This window comes from Dermacentor silvarum, chromosome 1 (assembly GCF_013339745.2).
Source record: "Dermacentor silvarum isolate Dsil-2018 chromosome 1, BIME_Dsil_1.4, whole genome shotgun sequence".
NCBI lineage: Eukaryota > Metazoa > Arthropoda > Arachnida > Ixodida > Ixodidae > Dermacentor > Dermacentor silvarum.
The window spans coordinates 382,555,415-382,573,013 of record NC_051154.1 but is presented as its reverse complement, the minus strand read 5'-3'; the positions used below and the strand labels follow the sequence as shown (position 1 = coordinate 382,573,013).

Genomic DNA, 17,599 nt, shown 5'->3' with positions numbered 1-17,599 from the left:
TAAATAAATAAATAAATAAATAAGACACAGCGACCACTCACAAGCGCGAAAGGACACGAGAGCAAGTAGGAACATCGTGGATTGCGTTATTGAGCAGCCAATACAGCATATAACGAATAAACATTAATAAGAAAAATGCAAAGCATAGACTGGGGAACAAAAAGCGCAACCAAGCGTCTTTGCGTACCCAAAAGGCCGCACTCTGATTCCGCTGTCAAGGAGCCCATTTTCGTTCCTTTGTATAACCTCTTGCGTTGTTTTCTTATCAAGGTAGTTTGCTTCGACTTGCAACTTGGCGCCTTTCACTTTCCTATTAAAGAAATCAGTTCGTTGTCTGATGCGATGGTTTCACCATCAGTGTAAAAGTGTTCATTCGGGCACTTTATCTGAAAATGAAGTCGTCGGCAATCCTAGTTAAATTGATTTTGCGGAAGAGTTCTTTGTGGGCGTGAAAAAAATGCCAGATGGTTCAAACGGGCTTGTCCAGTAGTCGACCGCAAGTACATTTTCAGTCGCCGAAGACAAGAAAATGATCTCTCGGATGTGCTCGACGATACCGGTCTGGTCAACGTAATTTTTTTTAGCTTGGCCATTTCCGGCAAAACGTTTCGCAGGTGTTCGAACTTTGTTATATAAGCTTCGTCTTCCTTCCCTATGGCAAACTGCTCTATGTGTGACTCAGGCTGCCACATCTCATGCGAATACCTGGTGCTTAACGAAGACGGCAGGGTGTAAAGTACTTCGTAGTATTTCTGACGGTACATATCATTCGCTGACGGGAATACGCGAGCTGAGGAACCTTCTTGATAGCGGCGTGGAGTCTTGTTTCGCCTAGCAGATAGAACATACGGGTCCTCAACTCCTACTTTTCCAGCCTCTGCCATACATACGCGGGTCGCGCGCTTTATTTTTGGAGGTAATCTGCGCCGGTATTAAGCTTGGGCAATCCGAGATGGCTGGTGCCTTCGCGTGCGCTGTCTCACCGCGCGCCTAGCGTTATGTTTCCGCTGGGGCTTATACGGTGGAAAATATGCTTCCTTTTCAGCGTCAGACGGTTCCTCGCGAAGTATCGATAAGCGACGCACTGGCTTTGTCGTTGGTGTTCATGCTGTGTTTGTAGCCGGTGCACATTGCGATGTCTGCAGCTGCCGCCGTAGAAGCGAGCTCGAAGTTTGCTTTCAATTTCTCGCTTTATTGCGATAGTAACGGTATCGACACTCCAGGCAAATTTTCGCTGTCGTCGTCGCCATAATATTCCGTATAAAGTCCAAGAGCCATATGAATGACCGACCCATACATTGTTGGTGCGAGAAAAGGCACGTAACAGTGAGCCGAAAAAGATGGAGGCAAGATGGGCATTATCTTCCAACGCGCTCAGTATTCGGTTTAATTGGAAGTCACGTGATCAAACGCGCGCATGGGGAGGAAAGCGCGCGGCTTCTCATCTAGCCCTGCCGCAGCTGCGAATGAGTGTGCGCGGCTGACGCTTACGCGGCCCGCGTGCCGTATCCAATTGTTAGTAATCATTGGTGGGTGCAATGATGTAGGGCTAGCAGGGATGGCTGCTAACTTCATGCCCGCTGTCTTCCATACCGTGTTGTCTTACCGCGCCCCTAGTGTTGGAGATCGCGTGGTCTAACTTAAGACAGGGGTAATTGGAGATCGCTGACAGAGGCTCGCCTTTAGCGGACATAAAAATAGGCAGATGATGATTATAAATCTAGTTTTCGGAGTCGCGGTGAATCTCGCGGCTGCACGAACCGTTGACCCCCTTTGCCGGCGTTCTTAATAATGCCAGCGTTGTAAAAGCGAATGCTCGTGGACATCCAGTGAGATATTTACAGGTTTACATGGTCCATGCATTACACGATGTTTGTTATTTTTATTAGTAAATGAATGTTTACTGCAATTGATATTGGTGACCACCATCATTATCATCATCATCAGCCTATATTTATGTCCACTGCAGGACGAAGGCCTCTCCCTGCGATCTCCAATTACCCCTGTCCTGCGCTAGCGTATTCCAACTTGCGCCTGCAAATTTCCTAACTTCATCATCTCATCTGGTTTTCTGCCGACCTCGACTGCGCTTCCCTTCTCTTGGTATCTATTCTGTAACCCTAATGGTCCACCGGTTATCCATCCTACGCATTACATGGCCTGCCCAGCTCCATTTCTTCCGCTTAATGTCAATTAGAATATCGGCTATCCCCGTTTGTTCTCCAATCCACACCGCTCTCTTCCTGTCTCTTAACGTTAGGCCTAACATTTTTCGTTCCATCGCGCTTTGTGCGCTCCTTAACTTGTTCTAGAGCTTCTTTGTTAACCTCGAAGTTTCTGCCCCATATGTTAGCACCGGTAGAATGCAATGATTGTACACTTTTCTTTTCAACGACAGTGGTAAGCCCCTAGTCAGCATTTGTCAATGCCTGCCGTATGCAATCCAACCCAATTTTATTCGTCTGTAAATTTCTCATTAACAGGGTCCCCTGTGAGTAATTGAACTAGATAAACGTACACCTTTACAGACTCTAGAGGCTTACTTGCTATCCTGAATTCTTGTTCCCTTACCAGGCTATTGAAAATTATGTTTGTCTTCTGCATAACAATCTCCAACCCCACTCTTACACTTTCTCGGCCAAGGTCCGCAATAATTTGCTGTAATTCGTCCCCATTGTTGCTGAATAGGACAATGTTATCTGCAAACCGAAGGTTGCTGAAATATTGGCCGTTTATCCTCACTCCTAAGCCTTCCAAGTCTAAGAGCTTAAATACTACTTCTAAGCATGCAGTGCATAGCATTGGAGAGATTGTGTCTCCTTGCCTGACCCCTTTCTTTATAGGTAACTTTCTAGTTTTCTTATGGAGAACCAAGGATGCTGTGCAATCCTTGTAAATATTTGCCAAGATATTCACGTATGCCTCCTGTACTCCTTGATTACGCAATGCCTCTATGACTGCTGGTATCTCTACTGAATGAAATGCTTTTTCATAATCTATGAAAGCCATATAGATAGGTTGATTGTGCTCCGGAGATTTTTTATTACCTGATTGATGACCTGGATATGGTCCATCGTAGAATATCCATTCCTGAAGCCAGCCTGTTCTTTTGGTTGGCTGAAGTCAAGTTTTCCCCTGATGCTAATGGAAATTATCTTGGTGAATATTTTATACAATACTCAAAGGAAGCTTATGGGTCTATAATTCCTCAAATCTTTAACGTCTCCATTCTTATGGATGAGTATAATGTTGGCGTTCTTCCAGCTTTCTGGTACACTTGAAGTCGTGAGGCATTGCGTATAAAGGGCCGCAAGCTATTCAAGCATGATATCTCCTTCATCTTTGATTAAATCGACTGTTATTTCATCTTCTCCAGCAGCTTTTCCCCTGGTTTTGTCTTTCAAGGCCCTTCTAACTTCATCGCTAGTTATAGAAGGAGCCTCTGTATCCTGTTCATCAATACTTCGAATGAAAGTAGTTTTGCTGCTCTGGGCCAACTGTCAAAACTGATCAACAAGAAGAAAGTAAGGGATATTCGAAATTATAACGTGGGAAAGATTGAGGAAGCCGTAAAATATGGACGCATCATGAAATCAGTAAGAAGAAAGCTTGGCATAGGACAAGGCAAGATGTATGCACTGAAAGATAAGCATGGTAATATCATCAGCAATTTAGATGACATAGTAAGAGCAGCGGAAGATTTCTATACTGACCTGTACAGTTCTCCAAACAGTCAAGATACTTTCGTTCGAAATAGTGATGAACAGGATACGGAAGCTCCTTCTATAACTAGCGGTGAAGTTAGAAGGGCCTTGAAAGACATGACCAGGGGGAAAGCGGCTGGAGAAGATGGAATAACAGTAGATTTATTTAAAGATGGAGGAGATATCTTGCTTGAAAAGCTTGCGGCCCTTTATACACAATGCCTCACAACTTCAAGTGTACCAGGGAGCTGGAAGAACGCCAACATTATACTTATCCATAAGAAGGGAGACGTTAAAGAACTGAAGAATTACAGACCCATTAGCTTGCTTTCGGTATTATATAAAATATTCACCAAGATAATTTCCAATAGAATCAGGAAAACACTTGACTTCAGCCAACCAAGAGAACAGGCTGGCTTCAAGAAGGGATATTCCACGATGGATCATATCCATGTCATCAATCAGGTAATCGAGAAATCTGCGGAGTACAATCAACCTCTCTATATGGCTTTCATAGATAATGAAAAGGCATTTGATTCAGTAGAGATACCAGCAGTCATAGAGGCATTGCGTAATCAAGGAGTACAGGAAGCATACGTGAATATCTTAGCAAATATCTACAAGGATTCCGCAGCTACCTTGGTTATCCACAAGAAAAGTAGAAAGTTACCTATCAAGAAAGGGGTCAGGCAAGGAGACAATCTCTCCAATGCTATTCACTGCATGCTTAGAAGAAGTATTCAAGCTTGCCTAGCTTGCTGCATGCTTAGAAGTATTCAGACTGGGAAGGCTTAGGAGTGAGGATCGACGGCGAATATCTCAGCAACCTTCGGTTTGCAGATGACGTTGTCCTATTCAGCAACAATGGGGACGCATTACAACAAATGATTGAGGACCTTAATCGAGAAAGCGTAAGAATTGGGTTGAAGATGAATATGCAGAAGACAAAGATAATGTTCTATAGCCTGGCAAGGGAACAAGAATTCAGGATCCTCAGTCAGCCTCTGGAGTCTGTAAAGGAGTACGTTTATCTAGGTCAATTACTCACAGGGGACCCCGATCATGAGAAAGAAATTTAGAGAAGAATAAAATTGGGTTGGAGTTCATACGGTAGGTATTGCCAAATCCTGAATGGTAGCTTACCACTGTCGTTGAAAAAGTGTGTTCAATCATTGCATCCTACCGGTGCTAACATATGGGGCAGAAACTTGGATGTTAACAAAGAAGCTCGAGAACAAGTTAAGGACCGCACAAAGAGCGATGGAACGAAAAATCTTAGGAGTAACATTAAGAGACAAGAAGAGAGCGATGTGGATCAGAGAACAAACGGGGATAGACGATATTCTAGTTGACATTAAGCGGAAGAAATGGAGCTGGGCAGGCCATGTAATGCGTAGGATGGATAATAGGTGGACCATTAGGGTTACAAAATGGATACCAAGAGAAGGGAAGCGCAGTCGAGGACGGCAGAAAACCTGGTGGGATGATGAAGTAAGGAAATTCGCAGGCGCAAGTTGGAATACGCTAGCGCAAGACAGGGGTAATTGGAGATCGCAGGGAGAGGCCTTCGTCCTGCAGTGGACAGAAATACAGGCTGATGATGCTGCTGCTGATGATGATGATGACCTACTGGTTGTCTTCTTGGTGCCTTACCTCCCACTTCAATTGCTGCTTCTGAGATCAGCCTAGTTACGGTTTCATTGATTACCTCTATGTTGTCTTCATCTTCCTGTTCTAAAGCTGCACATTTGTTTTCGGGCACTAGCCTGAATTGGTGTGCTTTTACCCTTACTGCGTCTAGGTTGGCCTGTTTCTTCTTGATTAATTTTATTCTTTCTCTCTTCAAATTGAGAGAAATCCTAGACCTCACTAATCTATGGTCACTGCACTTTACCCTACCTAACACTTCTATATCCAGCACTATGCTGGGATCGGCAAAAAGTATGAAATCTATTTCATTCGTTGTTTCTTAATTAGCGCTTTTGCAGGTCCACTTCCTGTTGCCGAACCTCCCGAAGAAGGTATTCATTATTCGGAGACTATTCCTTTTCGCGAATTCTGCCAACAGCTATCCTCTAGTGTTCCTAGAATCGATGTCGTAGTTGCCAATTGCATGCTCGCCAGCCTGCTTTTTCGCCACTTTTGCATTGAAGTCGCGCATGACTACAGTATACTGATTTTACACCTTTCTCATTGCTAATTCAACATCTACATAAAACTGTTTGTTTTCTTCATCATCGTGACTGGAGGTTGTGCGTAGGCTTGTACAACCTTCATTCTATACCTCTTATTCATCTTTATTACGACGACTGCTACCCTCTCATTAATGCTGTAGAATGCAGAAATGTTGCCCGCTATGTCCTTATGGACTATGAATCCTACTCCGAATTCTGCCCTATCTAGAAGACCTCAGTAGCAGAGGACGTGGCCGTTAGTCAGCGCTGTATAAGCCTCGCCAGTTCTTCTCACCTCACTGAGGCCAATAATATCCCAGGCAATACCGGATAATTATTCAAATCGAATGAGGCTAAGCTAGCCTCATTCGAAAGAGTGCGTGTGTTGAACGTTGCCAGGTTTAGTTTCAAGTGGCGGCTTGTCCGGACCCAGAGATTCTTCGCACCCTCTGCCGCGTCGCAGGTCTGACCACCGCCTTGGTCAGGTGTTCCGCAGCCGCTAGGGACTGAAGGCCATTGGTAAATTGTAGGAGTCATTATTAGGGAGATAGCGGCCGAATACTGCAACAGGGAGGCCAATTCCTGTTCTGGTGAGGGAGTGACTTTGTTGAAGCTTAGTGGGCCTTCCTAATTTAGTTGCACCTTAACTAGTATAGACCCACTAGCTCTCGGCGATTTTTTTGTTTTGTTTGCCGGTGTAAGGCCTAAAAATGTAGTGGACTGGAGGAGGATTCGGACTTTCGACCTTCAGCTTACTATACTAAAAAAACGTACAGAACATTACACGTCTAGGTATAAAACACCATAATCCTCCAACTTAACTGCAGGATGCCACTAACGAAATAGTCATTGAAATATCCTATGCGGCACAAACGCCATGAACTGTCTGTTCGTACTCTACATCCGTTATTAACGCACGTAATAGTGCCACTGAGAGCCTCGTTGACTTCACGGGTGCACTAGCAGACTCGCTCTCACTTTGAGGTCAACACTCTTGCGTGCGACTCACGAATTAAAAAAAAAAACTTGCGCAAATTACGCGTTCAAGAGAACAAGAAGATTCGCGCTTATTTATATATACTTCCACGCACTAAATAAAATTCCAATCCTGCCGTCTTCTAAATACACGTGCGAGACACGCACAGCCTTAGACATACCCTTACATAATACGTCGAATAGAAAAGAAATCGGTAGATATACCATTACTAAAAGCGATCCGCGCAGCCCGTTTCTAAGGCGCGGTACTATCTACGTGCGCGCGGGAACAACCATCCGGCGGTTTCTAAAATCAGCTGAAGTAGACTACAGAATAACCAGTATCTAACCTGATACAGCGTTATTTTCAGAACTCGCGAAATCTGAAAAGGAAGTCTTAGTTTAACGGAAACTCACGCGAACTATCTACGTATCTCTGCGATGAAAAAAAACACTGACGCTATCCTTTCTCGAGCGTTCAGCTGTCACGTTTTCCTGAAAGCAAACGTCAAATTAACGCGAAAATTTATCTGCCTCTAACACGATCAGAAGAGACCAACACTGTCCTCTGCCTAACAGAACGTTCCTAAAACTCAAAGTTGTTCCAAAGTATCCTCATAGAAATCAATAATAATGAATGCAACTGACCAAACGTGCCTCGAAAGAGAAGCACTACTGTCAAACAAAACACGACTTGTCACGAACTCGCGCAGAAGCGTCGCTCATCAACTTTAGCACAGATTGAGCACAGGTAGCACAGGTTTAGCACAGGTCAATTGAGCAGAGGTGCGCTTTAGTGCACCTGTGCTCAAATCGACATGGAAGTAGAGCGACTTCTAGCACTTCGTCGCCGGGCGGAACGTCGATATCGGCGTACAAAATCAATCCACGACCTTAAGGCACCCAGGAGGATGCAAAGGAAGATTCAGCGACGCATGGATAGATTAGTGTCGGAACGTTGCACGACGTTTTGCCAGACACTACACCCCCGCAAGCCACTGTCTCACATTTGGAAAACGATGCAAGGTCTGCGTTGCCTTCCGGAACAACGTTTTCCATTCAAGGCGCTCGCGCTCTTCCAAAGGCGGCAAAACATTGATGTCGCAGAAGACTAATGTGCGAGGATCGCCGACCAAGCGACTCGTCCAGATCCTCGAGCCCGAGGTGACGTTCCCCATTCCCGTGATTGCCGCATGGACCTTCCTTTTACAATATAGGAGCTCGAGGCTGCACTAGCTCTCTGCAAGCGCTCTTCATCTCCGGGTCCAGATGGTATATCATACCGAGCCTTGTGCTATCTCGGAGCATCCTCACGGAGAGATTTGTTGAGTCTTTACAACTCCTCATGGCACGAGGGAAATGTTCCTGACGAATGGAAAATAAGCCGCGTGGTGCCAATCTTGAAGCAGGGCCAATCCCCACTCGAGCTCACCTCTTACCGCCCAATAACGCTGGCCAGCTGTGTAGGAAAGATAATAGAACGGTTGATCGCTGGCCGCCTGGAATGGTACCTTGAACACTACAAGATTTATCTGAATTCCATGGCTGGTTTCCGACGTGACCACTCTTACATCGACAATGTAGTTGATCTCGTTTCGTATGTTCAGCACGAAAGGTCCTGTAAGCGTTTATCTGCAGCTTTATTCTTAGATGTAAAAGGCGCATACGATAACGTACTACATGAGGCCATTCTCGATGCTCTTGCGGCGGTTGGACTATAGGTGGTCGAGTCTTTTTGTGGATTGCAAGTTCCCTGGCTGCAAGATCATTCTTTGTGTTAACTGACGGTGGCCCAACTACGCGATGCTATACAAGCAGGGGCGTTCCTCAAGGCGGTGCTCTCAGCCCGACGCTATTCAACCTCGCTTTTCTTGGGCTTGCTGAATACTTGCCAACTACCATCAAGATTTGAATATACGCAGACGGCATCTGTGTCTGGACTTCGGCAGTTACACGTCCTCAGATGCGTGCGCAGCTTCAAAGAGCAGCAACTTTGACAGCGAGCTACTTGTGTAAACAAGATCTCAGCATATCACCAGAAAAATGCGCACTAGCGGCATTTACTTGCAAACCAATAACGCCTTATGTCATCTCAATCAATGGGCGGACCATTTTCTATGTCAGAACCCACAGGTTTCATGGCGTAATCATTGACCGAGGCCTCTGTTGGAGCCCGCACGTGGCTTACACGAAACAGCGCCTGACAGCAAATTCCCAGTCGTTTAACTACTTGGCAGGAAAGACGTGGGGGATGTCAGTAGACGCAATTCTGAAATTGTACAGAGCTCTCTTTCTCGGTTTTCTAAGATATACTCTACCTGTACTGAGTAACACTTGCAAGACAAATGTTCGTGTTCTGCAGGCAGCACAAGCTCAAGCACTCAGAGTTTGCCTTTGTTTGCCCAGATGCACGTCAACAAAGGCAACTATTGTGATTGCTCGGGACCATTCAATGCAAACTCACATTACGGTGGAAGCCCTGAGAACGCACATCAGACATTTTGCACGTGCACCCTATCACCACCTTGCAACACTACCTTCAGACAGGCGCCACGCATCGTTCTCTAAAACTATCGTTAAGTACAACGACAAACTTCCCTCGGGCTTCACCCGTGCATCTAAACCATCGACGCGTGATCTCGTTGGTGTCTTATTAGCCCCACAGTCCATCTCAGTGTACCAGGAATCAGGAAAAACTCTGAGCTGTCGTCACCTGTGCTGAAACAACTGTCTCTACTTCTTTTGCACGAGAGGTATGCGGACAGTGTACATATTTATACTGATGGTACCACAAACCTCCAGTGTTCATTCGGTGCTATGGTTGTTCCAGCAAGAGCTAGTACGATCAGCTTTACGACTGACCACCCAACGTCATCGACAACTGTGGAACTAGCTGCTCTGCGCGCTGCACTTTGTTTATTTAATCGGGAATCACCTCGACAATGGTCAATCTTCAGTGACAGCCCTACAATCTGTGCTATCAGCTCTGCGCCGCAGGTCATACGAACAGCTCGTAATCGATATTAGATGCCTACTCCATACATCACATGAGAAAGGACACCACGTTACGTTTCAGTGGCTGCCAAGTCACTGCGACGTCATAGGGAACGAAGACGCCGATAATGCCGCTCGGGCAGCTCTTGAAGACCCACAGGAAGAAGCCATACCACTTTCACGGTCCGACGCAGCCAGCAGACTTCGAGTGCTTGCACAGGAGATCACGCTCTCTCTATGGTGCACACCAAGCAGCCAGAGCAACCGGCCTAATCGTCAACACCACCTGCCCTCTTTGATGCATCTCTGCATGCCAACTGGCATCCGCCGAAGAGAGGCCACTCTGCTTTATCGCTTATGACTAGGGGTGGCATTTACGAAATCTTATTCATTTCTTATTTGAATGGCCGACAACGCTCTTTGGAATGCCTGTCGTTGCGAGGAGACGCTAGAACACATTCTATGCTACGGTACTGAACATAATGTTCAGAGACAGCTCCTGGCGTCCGTTCTAGCGCACCTTGACAATAGACCAATGTCAGTTGAAACGATGCTCACATGTCGTCGACAGAAGACATCGCAGCTGAAGGCGACGAAGGGACTGCTTAGGTTTTTGAAAGAAACGGGCTTGGACAAGCGGCTGTGACTGTGATGTCGCGTACCACGCAAGAGTGACGGACTGTGACCGATGATGTGTGTGCTATGCTATGTGCTCTCTCTCTCTCTCTCTCCTACCCATCTTTTATTCTCAACCATCCCGCTCCCATGTGTAGGGCAGCAAACCGGTTACGCTAAAGTGGTTAACCTCTCTGCCTTTCCTTCTCCACTCTTCCCTTCCTTGAGCTCAATTTGGTCACACTGAAGAACATAGGAGTCGGTACCGTTAGTGATACTACCGTAAGTAACGCAATAATCGGCTAATAATCAGATACTGCAAGACGGGTTATTAGGGAGATCCTTAATATACATTAAGAACAATAAAATACCTATAAGACATGCAGTACGTTGTGGAACGCCTGATATAATGCAGGACATAGAAGAAGCGTTAATATTAGCCTAAGCACACTGTTTACGACTAGGAAGAAAAAAAAGGACCCACTCAAGAACCACGGAAATGAAGTTTAATCGTGAAAGCTTGTCGGTGAGCAGCCCTGTAGAAAGCCTTTGCGAGAGAGAGTGAGCGAGCTCTTTATTTAAGAGCAGGTAGTCTTGCCGGCGTACATGTTACTCTGCATGGGAAGGGAGAGGAAGGCCCTAGGAGAAGTAAGGCAGAAAAAAAAATTTTAAAAATTGCTATGTTCATTTCACTTTGGCTGCCATTTGTCCGAATATATCAGTCGTTTTGACTTCACTGCTGGATTTTGATGTGATGTAACAATCCGAATAACAGCTAGAGTTGAGAGGAAGCCAACTAATTGATGGTAATCAATTAAGAAGTCGAGTGCTTGACACTGCGTTCGTGGAGTTTGCCAGGGACCTAATATGCACCTTAGTGTCATAGGGCCTTGATAGAGTGTTGCCAAATTTGTCTTCTATATGTCCCTTTCACCAATGTACACTCTACATTCTAATAGAATATGTCCGATTGTTTCCGTTATCGCAAGAGGAGCTCGTAGTTTGACCAAGGTGGTAGAGGAGGCTGTTTGTGTACGCCGCGTCTGGTCGTAGTCGATGGTAGAGTATCTCCAATTTCCGGGGTAGACGTCTTGGAAGCCTTGATTGAAGTGCCGGGTCAATACATTATAGAATTTCGTAGTGCCCGAGGGAGGAATACCAGAGTTTTTGCGCTCTTGAAGAACACAGAAATTCACGAAATATATTTTTCACAAGAACTGAGGCCTCCGCATTGGCAAAGCCTTTTCGAAGTCTAAAAGGACGCCGTACAAGGGTATGTTAACGTCCATACCCCAGCTTATACCGTTAAGGAATAGAGCCCGTTTGGTAGTAACAAGACAGGTTCTTTAAAAAGCTATGTTGGCATATGTGAAAAAAGATAACGGACACCAAACATTTTATATTTGAGCAAAGTATAAGCTCCATAAGTTAAGATGGAACACTTGTGATGGCTACAGGACGGTTATCTTTACTAGGTGACGCAGAATCTCTTTTATGGACTCGTATAATTTTGCCTACTTTGTAGTCCTGCGGTAATGCGCCGGCCGAAAGCAAATGCTTCAAAATATCACAACGAAGGACAGGCACGATACTCTTGGTGTATTTTTCAAAAGAAATGCTGTGAAGGCCGGCATATGATGATAGTTTTAGTAAATAATGCTTGTAAAGTTTTTTGGTTCGAATATATCTAGCACGACAGGGTGGTCAATGTGCGAATAATCGCGCAGGACATCATCAGGTTCTAGTAAATACATCGGAGACCGAAGCATTCAACGTTTCATGCGCATCTTCATGCGCAACAGGTGAACCATGCCAATCACAGAGGGTACTGGCTGGCTGGGGTTTTATCAACTCTCTTTGTTGTATTAAGTTCTTTGTCTGTCTCTTTGGTTGTTTTTCAGCGTAGCTGTTATGGTTGATGAGAAGAAAAAGTTTAATGTCAGGGATAATGGTGATGTATTCTTTTCAGCTGTTTTGTAGCTATTTTATGCGTGAGCGTTGTTGGAGCGCTTTGCTGATCCAAAAATAACTTTCTTATTGTTCAACAGTTCACCGCATCTTAGCAGTTACCACTGTCGCCAATATGTATTTTCACATCACCCTGACTGCCTGTGCGACGTTTCGAGAGAAGCAACAATGGATACCGGCCGTCACCTTGGGACTGTGTCGCGCAAGGCCAAGATGTTGCTTAACATCTGTTGAATTGACCGTGCAAGCATGCGTATAAGACCAGCCCAGTTGCTAAGCGCGTATGCAAGCAGCTGAGTTACCTTCGCGTGAGTTGGCAAACTGCCTCATGAGGAGAATAAATGTTCATGAAGGCCTCTTACATAACCTTGATTCAAATGACGGTCAATGGCGCGTAATGAAGTTGGTCGTACGGAGCCTCGATATCTTTCATACTGCAAGTCAAATCACGGCTGCCAAATCACTCAATAGCCTCTCTTAATTCGCAGCAAACTTCAACCCTCACCGACACAAAAGCGTAGGATCATTGTTTTATTCTTCGGGTATACCGTTTGAGCACTTATGACCAGCGGTAGTGTTTCCTTTTTTTCTAAACAGCTTCAACTTGCACTCTGTTTCTAGGTCTGCAGCTGTGTTTTCTCAGTTATTTTGCTGCTGTTGTCCCCTTTTCAGCATCTTCTCTTACCTTTCGCTCACGTTGCTTGCATCTACGGCGACGTACGGCAAAAAGATATATATATATATATATATATATATATATATATATATATAACACTCGAAAGGGACAAGTTGACATCCAGCCGTATGCAGCACGAAGCTACAAAGGAAGCCCACACGGGTTTTTCACACACACAAAAAAAGCTTCGTAGTTGAAGAAAAATTCGTACTGTTCCGGTTATTTCTTGGACTATGAAGCTACAGTTCTGAGAAACCCGTGTAGCTTAGTGCTTCACACGGGTGGATGTCAATATTTCCTTTCATGAACCTTCCTCCACCTTGTGGAATTCCGCAGAACTGATTTGCCGAATACGAACAAACTTGTCAAATTCGCAACATTGAAGAAAAAATTCAAGGCCATTCCGCCCTGCGAAGGTGGATGATGACCAGCGGAATTGTAAACGTCGTGGTAAGAAAACTTTATTGTTGACTTTATTGCATCACTCATTGTCACTTAGTAACACGGTCACAATGGCTTTGTGGTCGTTGTGACATACACTGCTCGGCATACTCGCAACTGCAGACATATTCTTTGATAATGTCAAATCGACGCACGTACGCCGCTGGGCGGTCGGTCAGACCGGATCGGTGTGGCATCGCAAGCGAGATGTCCCCATCACGCAACGCGTAACACACTTTCTTTTCGGTCCCGACATATCTACATTGAAATAACCGACAAAGAGTAGAGGGGATGCGTCATCGCAACTAACCCACGCAAAGTGAGTAGGCATGAACCTTTCGACATCGCATTTCGACATCAAAGAGACTTTTGCGTCTCTTCGCCGCGTTCTACAATTCTCGACACGCATCGTCCCGTCTGGCCTACCGCTTACGGTCGGCCTCTCAGGCATCATCTTCGGTGGTGCTCTGTTCGCTGAACTTTGATGAGTGCTCGTAGCACTCATCAAAGCCTTACTCACCAGCCTTACGGTGGTATGAGCCATTGCATTGTTTGCTTGCTTACGAGGATATGAGCCATTGATGATGACAGTTTTCTACGCGCTGTTCTGTATGTTGTATGCGTGATTCCAATGAATGTGTGCACTGTTCCCTTCACTTTGCTGAGTCCTTGTAGCCTCTGCCTTACGGGGGTATGAGCCATTGCATTGGTTGCTTGCTTAGGGGGTATCAGCCATTGGTGATGACAGTTTTTCTGTGCGGACACGAAAATTCTAAGGTAGCCTAGCCATATACAGCTCCGCTGTAAAAACTGGATGAGCATCGACTGAATCTGAAGAAACGCCATTAGAGCTACAGTGCATCTGTAAAACGAACAGTTCCAGAGCCATTATATTGGCATGCACCGCGCACACACATTTGTGCGGAAAATGAATTCGATCATTTGTTCCTACATTTTAACACCGCGGGTTCCATTTGAATCACGGCATGTTAGAGCCAGGTCTTATCTCTCAGACCCCGAAGATGAGGATACATTTTCTTCCATCGTACTCATTCACCTCACGCATTCCGACGTAGATATATCGGTGATGAATATAACTATTCTTTTATAAAAATGGTTATAAAAAGTAATGTATCAGGTATAAAGTTTTTTTTCGACAAATAAATATTCTTCCCAGCGGCCATCAGTCGTTGCGTAATATATCACTTAATAATTTTCAAGCTTAATAACTTTTAATTAAGTACATGACAAGTTATAATTTCATAACTTCCAGCCAGACACTGATCAATTTATGACCACTTAGAATGAATCATGAGACAAGCACCAGGTATGACCACCACTATGGGTGGCGAAGCGCGCCAAGCAGTGGTTAAGCACTGCTTTTTGCAAGCCGTCGTCAATTTTGTGCAAAAAAATGAAATATAAGGTTGCTTGATTTGTTTTCGAGGTACCACGCCCAGATCTGCGACAAATGCGTTGAATTTCCACTTATCATTTTCCCACAAAGTCCAAATCTTTCTGCGTTCCTTAGCGAAACTACGTAAAACTATCACGCATTTTGTGCAATATATTGAGGACGAATGCTCTGAAACTGGTCCTATTCCAAGGAATCCTATTCCGCGGACACGCTTTGAGCGGTCACTGGGCTCAGTCGGTCAGTTGCAACATCAACATTTTCAAGCACAGAGCTGTTTAGAATTTCTTTCCACATGATAAAAATTCGGTATAAAATATAGACTGCCATTTTCAGAGTGCCATTTTGATGACATTTTCATATCATGTCTAACGATAGGTTTTATTTGTCGCACTAAAGGAATATTACTGTCCACAATGATTTGCTCTTCATACTGACACTCTGCGCGTACATTGTATATTTTCTTACTGTTTGATCATTTTGTCAACTTTTTTGTACTTTACTCAGCTATGTTTAGCTCTTTGCCATGGTGCACGGATCCATTTGATGTTTTCTGCTATTCATTCCACCCTTCCCCCCCCCCCCCCCTTCAAGACACACTGTATAGCGGTAAATGCGCGGTTTGCACAAATAAATAACGTAATAAATGCACAGATGTGAGACTCCTTGTTGTACAGTTAACAAAGTTAACGAAACTATTTAACTAGAAACAATTTCATGACTGCCGATGTTAATTTTTAATAATTATCATTCCTGATAATTTCACTAATGTAATCGAGCGTTAACTGCCTCATTTGTCATTGACGGCAACGCTCCCATGTAGGAGTCGCAGCAGAATTAATTTACTTCGCATTTATTCGGTGCTTTGATCTTCATTTCACCTCGATATATTTCTCAGGCGCTTTTTGCCAACTTCTGCACTTGCCTAACACGGACATTAAAGATTTACCTTTGGCAACAAGTATTTAGCTCTTCTGGTGGAAACATATTTGTATACGTTATTTGCGAGCGGCGTTTTAACAAGTCAAATAATTTGACATCAATTGCCTGCAGCTGAGAGCAGCCTGAACTAAAGTTCAGGCTGTTCTCTGCTGCAGGCCGCATACAGCAGGTTTATACAGCAACCTGTAACTATAAATTCAATGCGCCTCAATCTATTGTGAATATGACTTTATATACACAGATATATTTATTCATATTGTTGCTCGCGGGTGACTTTTCTACAATTTATGAATAATGTGAATCTTTTGGAGATAAAACGTGCCCATAGCGAGAACGCAGTCACTTCGTACAGTGCTTGCGGAAGTGGCGCAATATACTTTGAAGGGCTGCTTGAACTAGGAAACCACAAATCCCGCCATGGTAGCTTAGCTGCTATGACCTTGCGCTGCTAAGCAAGAGGTCACGGTATCAAATCCAAGCCGCGGCGGCTGCATCCGATGAGGGCGAAATGCAAAAACGTCAGAGCAACGAGTGCACGTTAAATCACCTCAGGGGGTCAAAATTAATAGAGAGTCTTTAATTACGGCGTGACTCATAATCAGATCGTGGTTTTGGCCCGTAAAACTCCAAAATTTTAAGAAAATCACATAATACGAGCATCGCTCTTCGTGGAGTGCTGTGGCAGAAAGCCTGTTTTCTGTTCAGCTACCTGGGAAATGCTCCACTGATATCACTGCGCGAGCTCTCATTTAATTCAAATAAACAATTTTGCATTTTAAGAAGCACATTCTAACGACACATAATATTAAGTTTCAACAAAGGCCCTGAAGTATTTCGTATAAAAACTGAGGAGCATAGGATAACTTCCGTTAATATATAAAGAAAATCTATTTCTCCGAAGCTCTTTGGAAAAGTGTCCTAACCGAGCTAACATATACGCATATTTTTTGGCTGTTTGAAAGATTGCGGCAAGACCTATTTTCAGGGCTGCGATATATTACTCTTTCGTTGTTACGAAATGCTAAAATTGCACTCTTATTCTCTGATACTTTTGTTCTGACGGATTCGTGCAATGTCTGTGAAATTTACATCGACATTCTTTGCTCTGTTTTCATATTACGTTTTTCTTTTAAATATAATTTCATTTAGTAGAGTGGTTGAATAAGTAGATGACATCTCTGTTTTCTGAGCATATCAATAAAAACAATGCTCTGATAGGAGGTGCTCACCCGTTCGCAGCACCAGTCACAAACCGATGTCAAGGAGCAGCGCAGGATGCCGTCACCTGGTTAACGCTGATCGGACTCCTGAACGCTGGCTCGCGACAGCGTCTTTTCTGTCGTCCTTCAAAAGCCTTCTCTCCCGCGACGTTGCTATGCCGACGACCTGCAAACAGGTTCCGGCACTGGAGGAACAGCATCACGTCAGGTTTTCTGGTTTTGCCCTTGAGCACGCAGATGAGTCCAACTTAAATGAAGCCACCGCTGTGCACTTGCTGCGCAATGTTTGTACTCTTGCAGCTGCGGGGCCGGCTGCAAGATGTGTGATTAGGTTTACAGCACAGGAACAAAGGGAAAGGAGGAGACACACACAGCCCTGACTTACAACAAATTACGTTGAAAAAGACGCACTGAATTTCACTTCATTTATTGCCCCTTAGGGGCGCGAGGGCATTACATCCCAGGAGCATACATCG

At 44.6% G+C, this 17,599-nt stretch overlaps 1 protein-coding gene across 1 annotated transcript in view; it reads right to left on the bottom strand.

Annotated features, from left to right (window-relative positions):
- LOC119437501 (cholinesterase) overlaps window positions 1-17,202 on the bottom strand; it is a 30,315-nt gene extending 13,113 nt beyond the window's left edge. Inside the window, exon 1 of the mRNA XM_037704508.2 lies at window positions 17,133-17,202. The gene's annotated coding sequence lies outside the window, so the exon portion shown is untranslated. The remainder of the gene's footprint in view (window positions 1-17,132) is intronic.
- Between the last annotated feature and the right edge of the window lie 397 nt (window positions 17,203-17,599).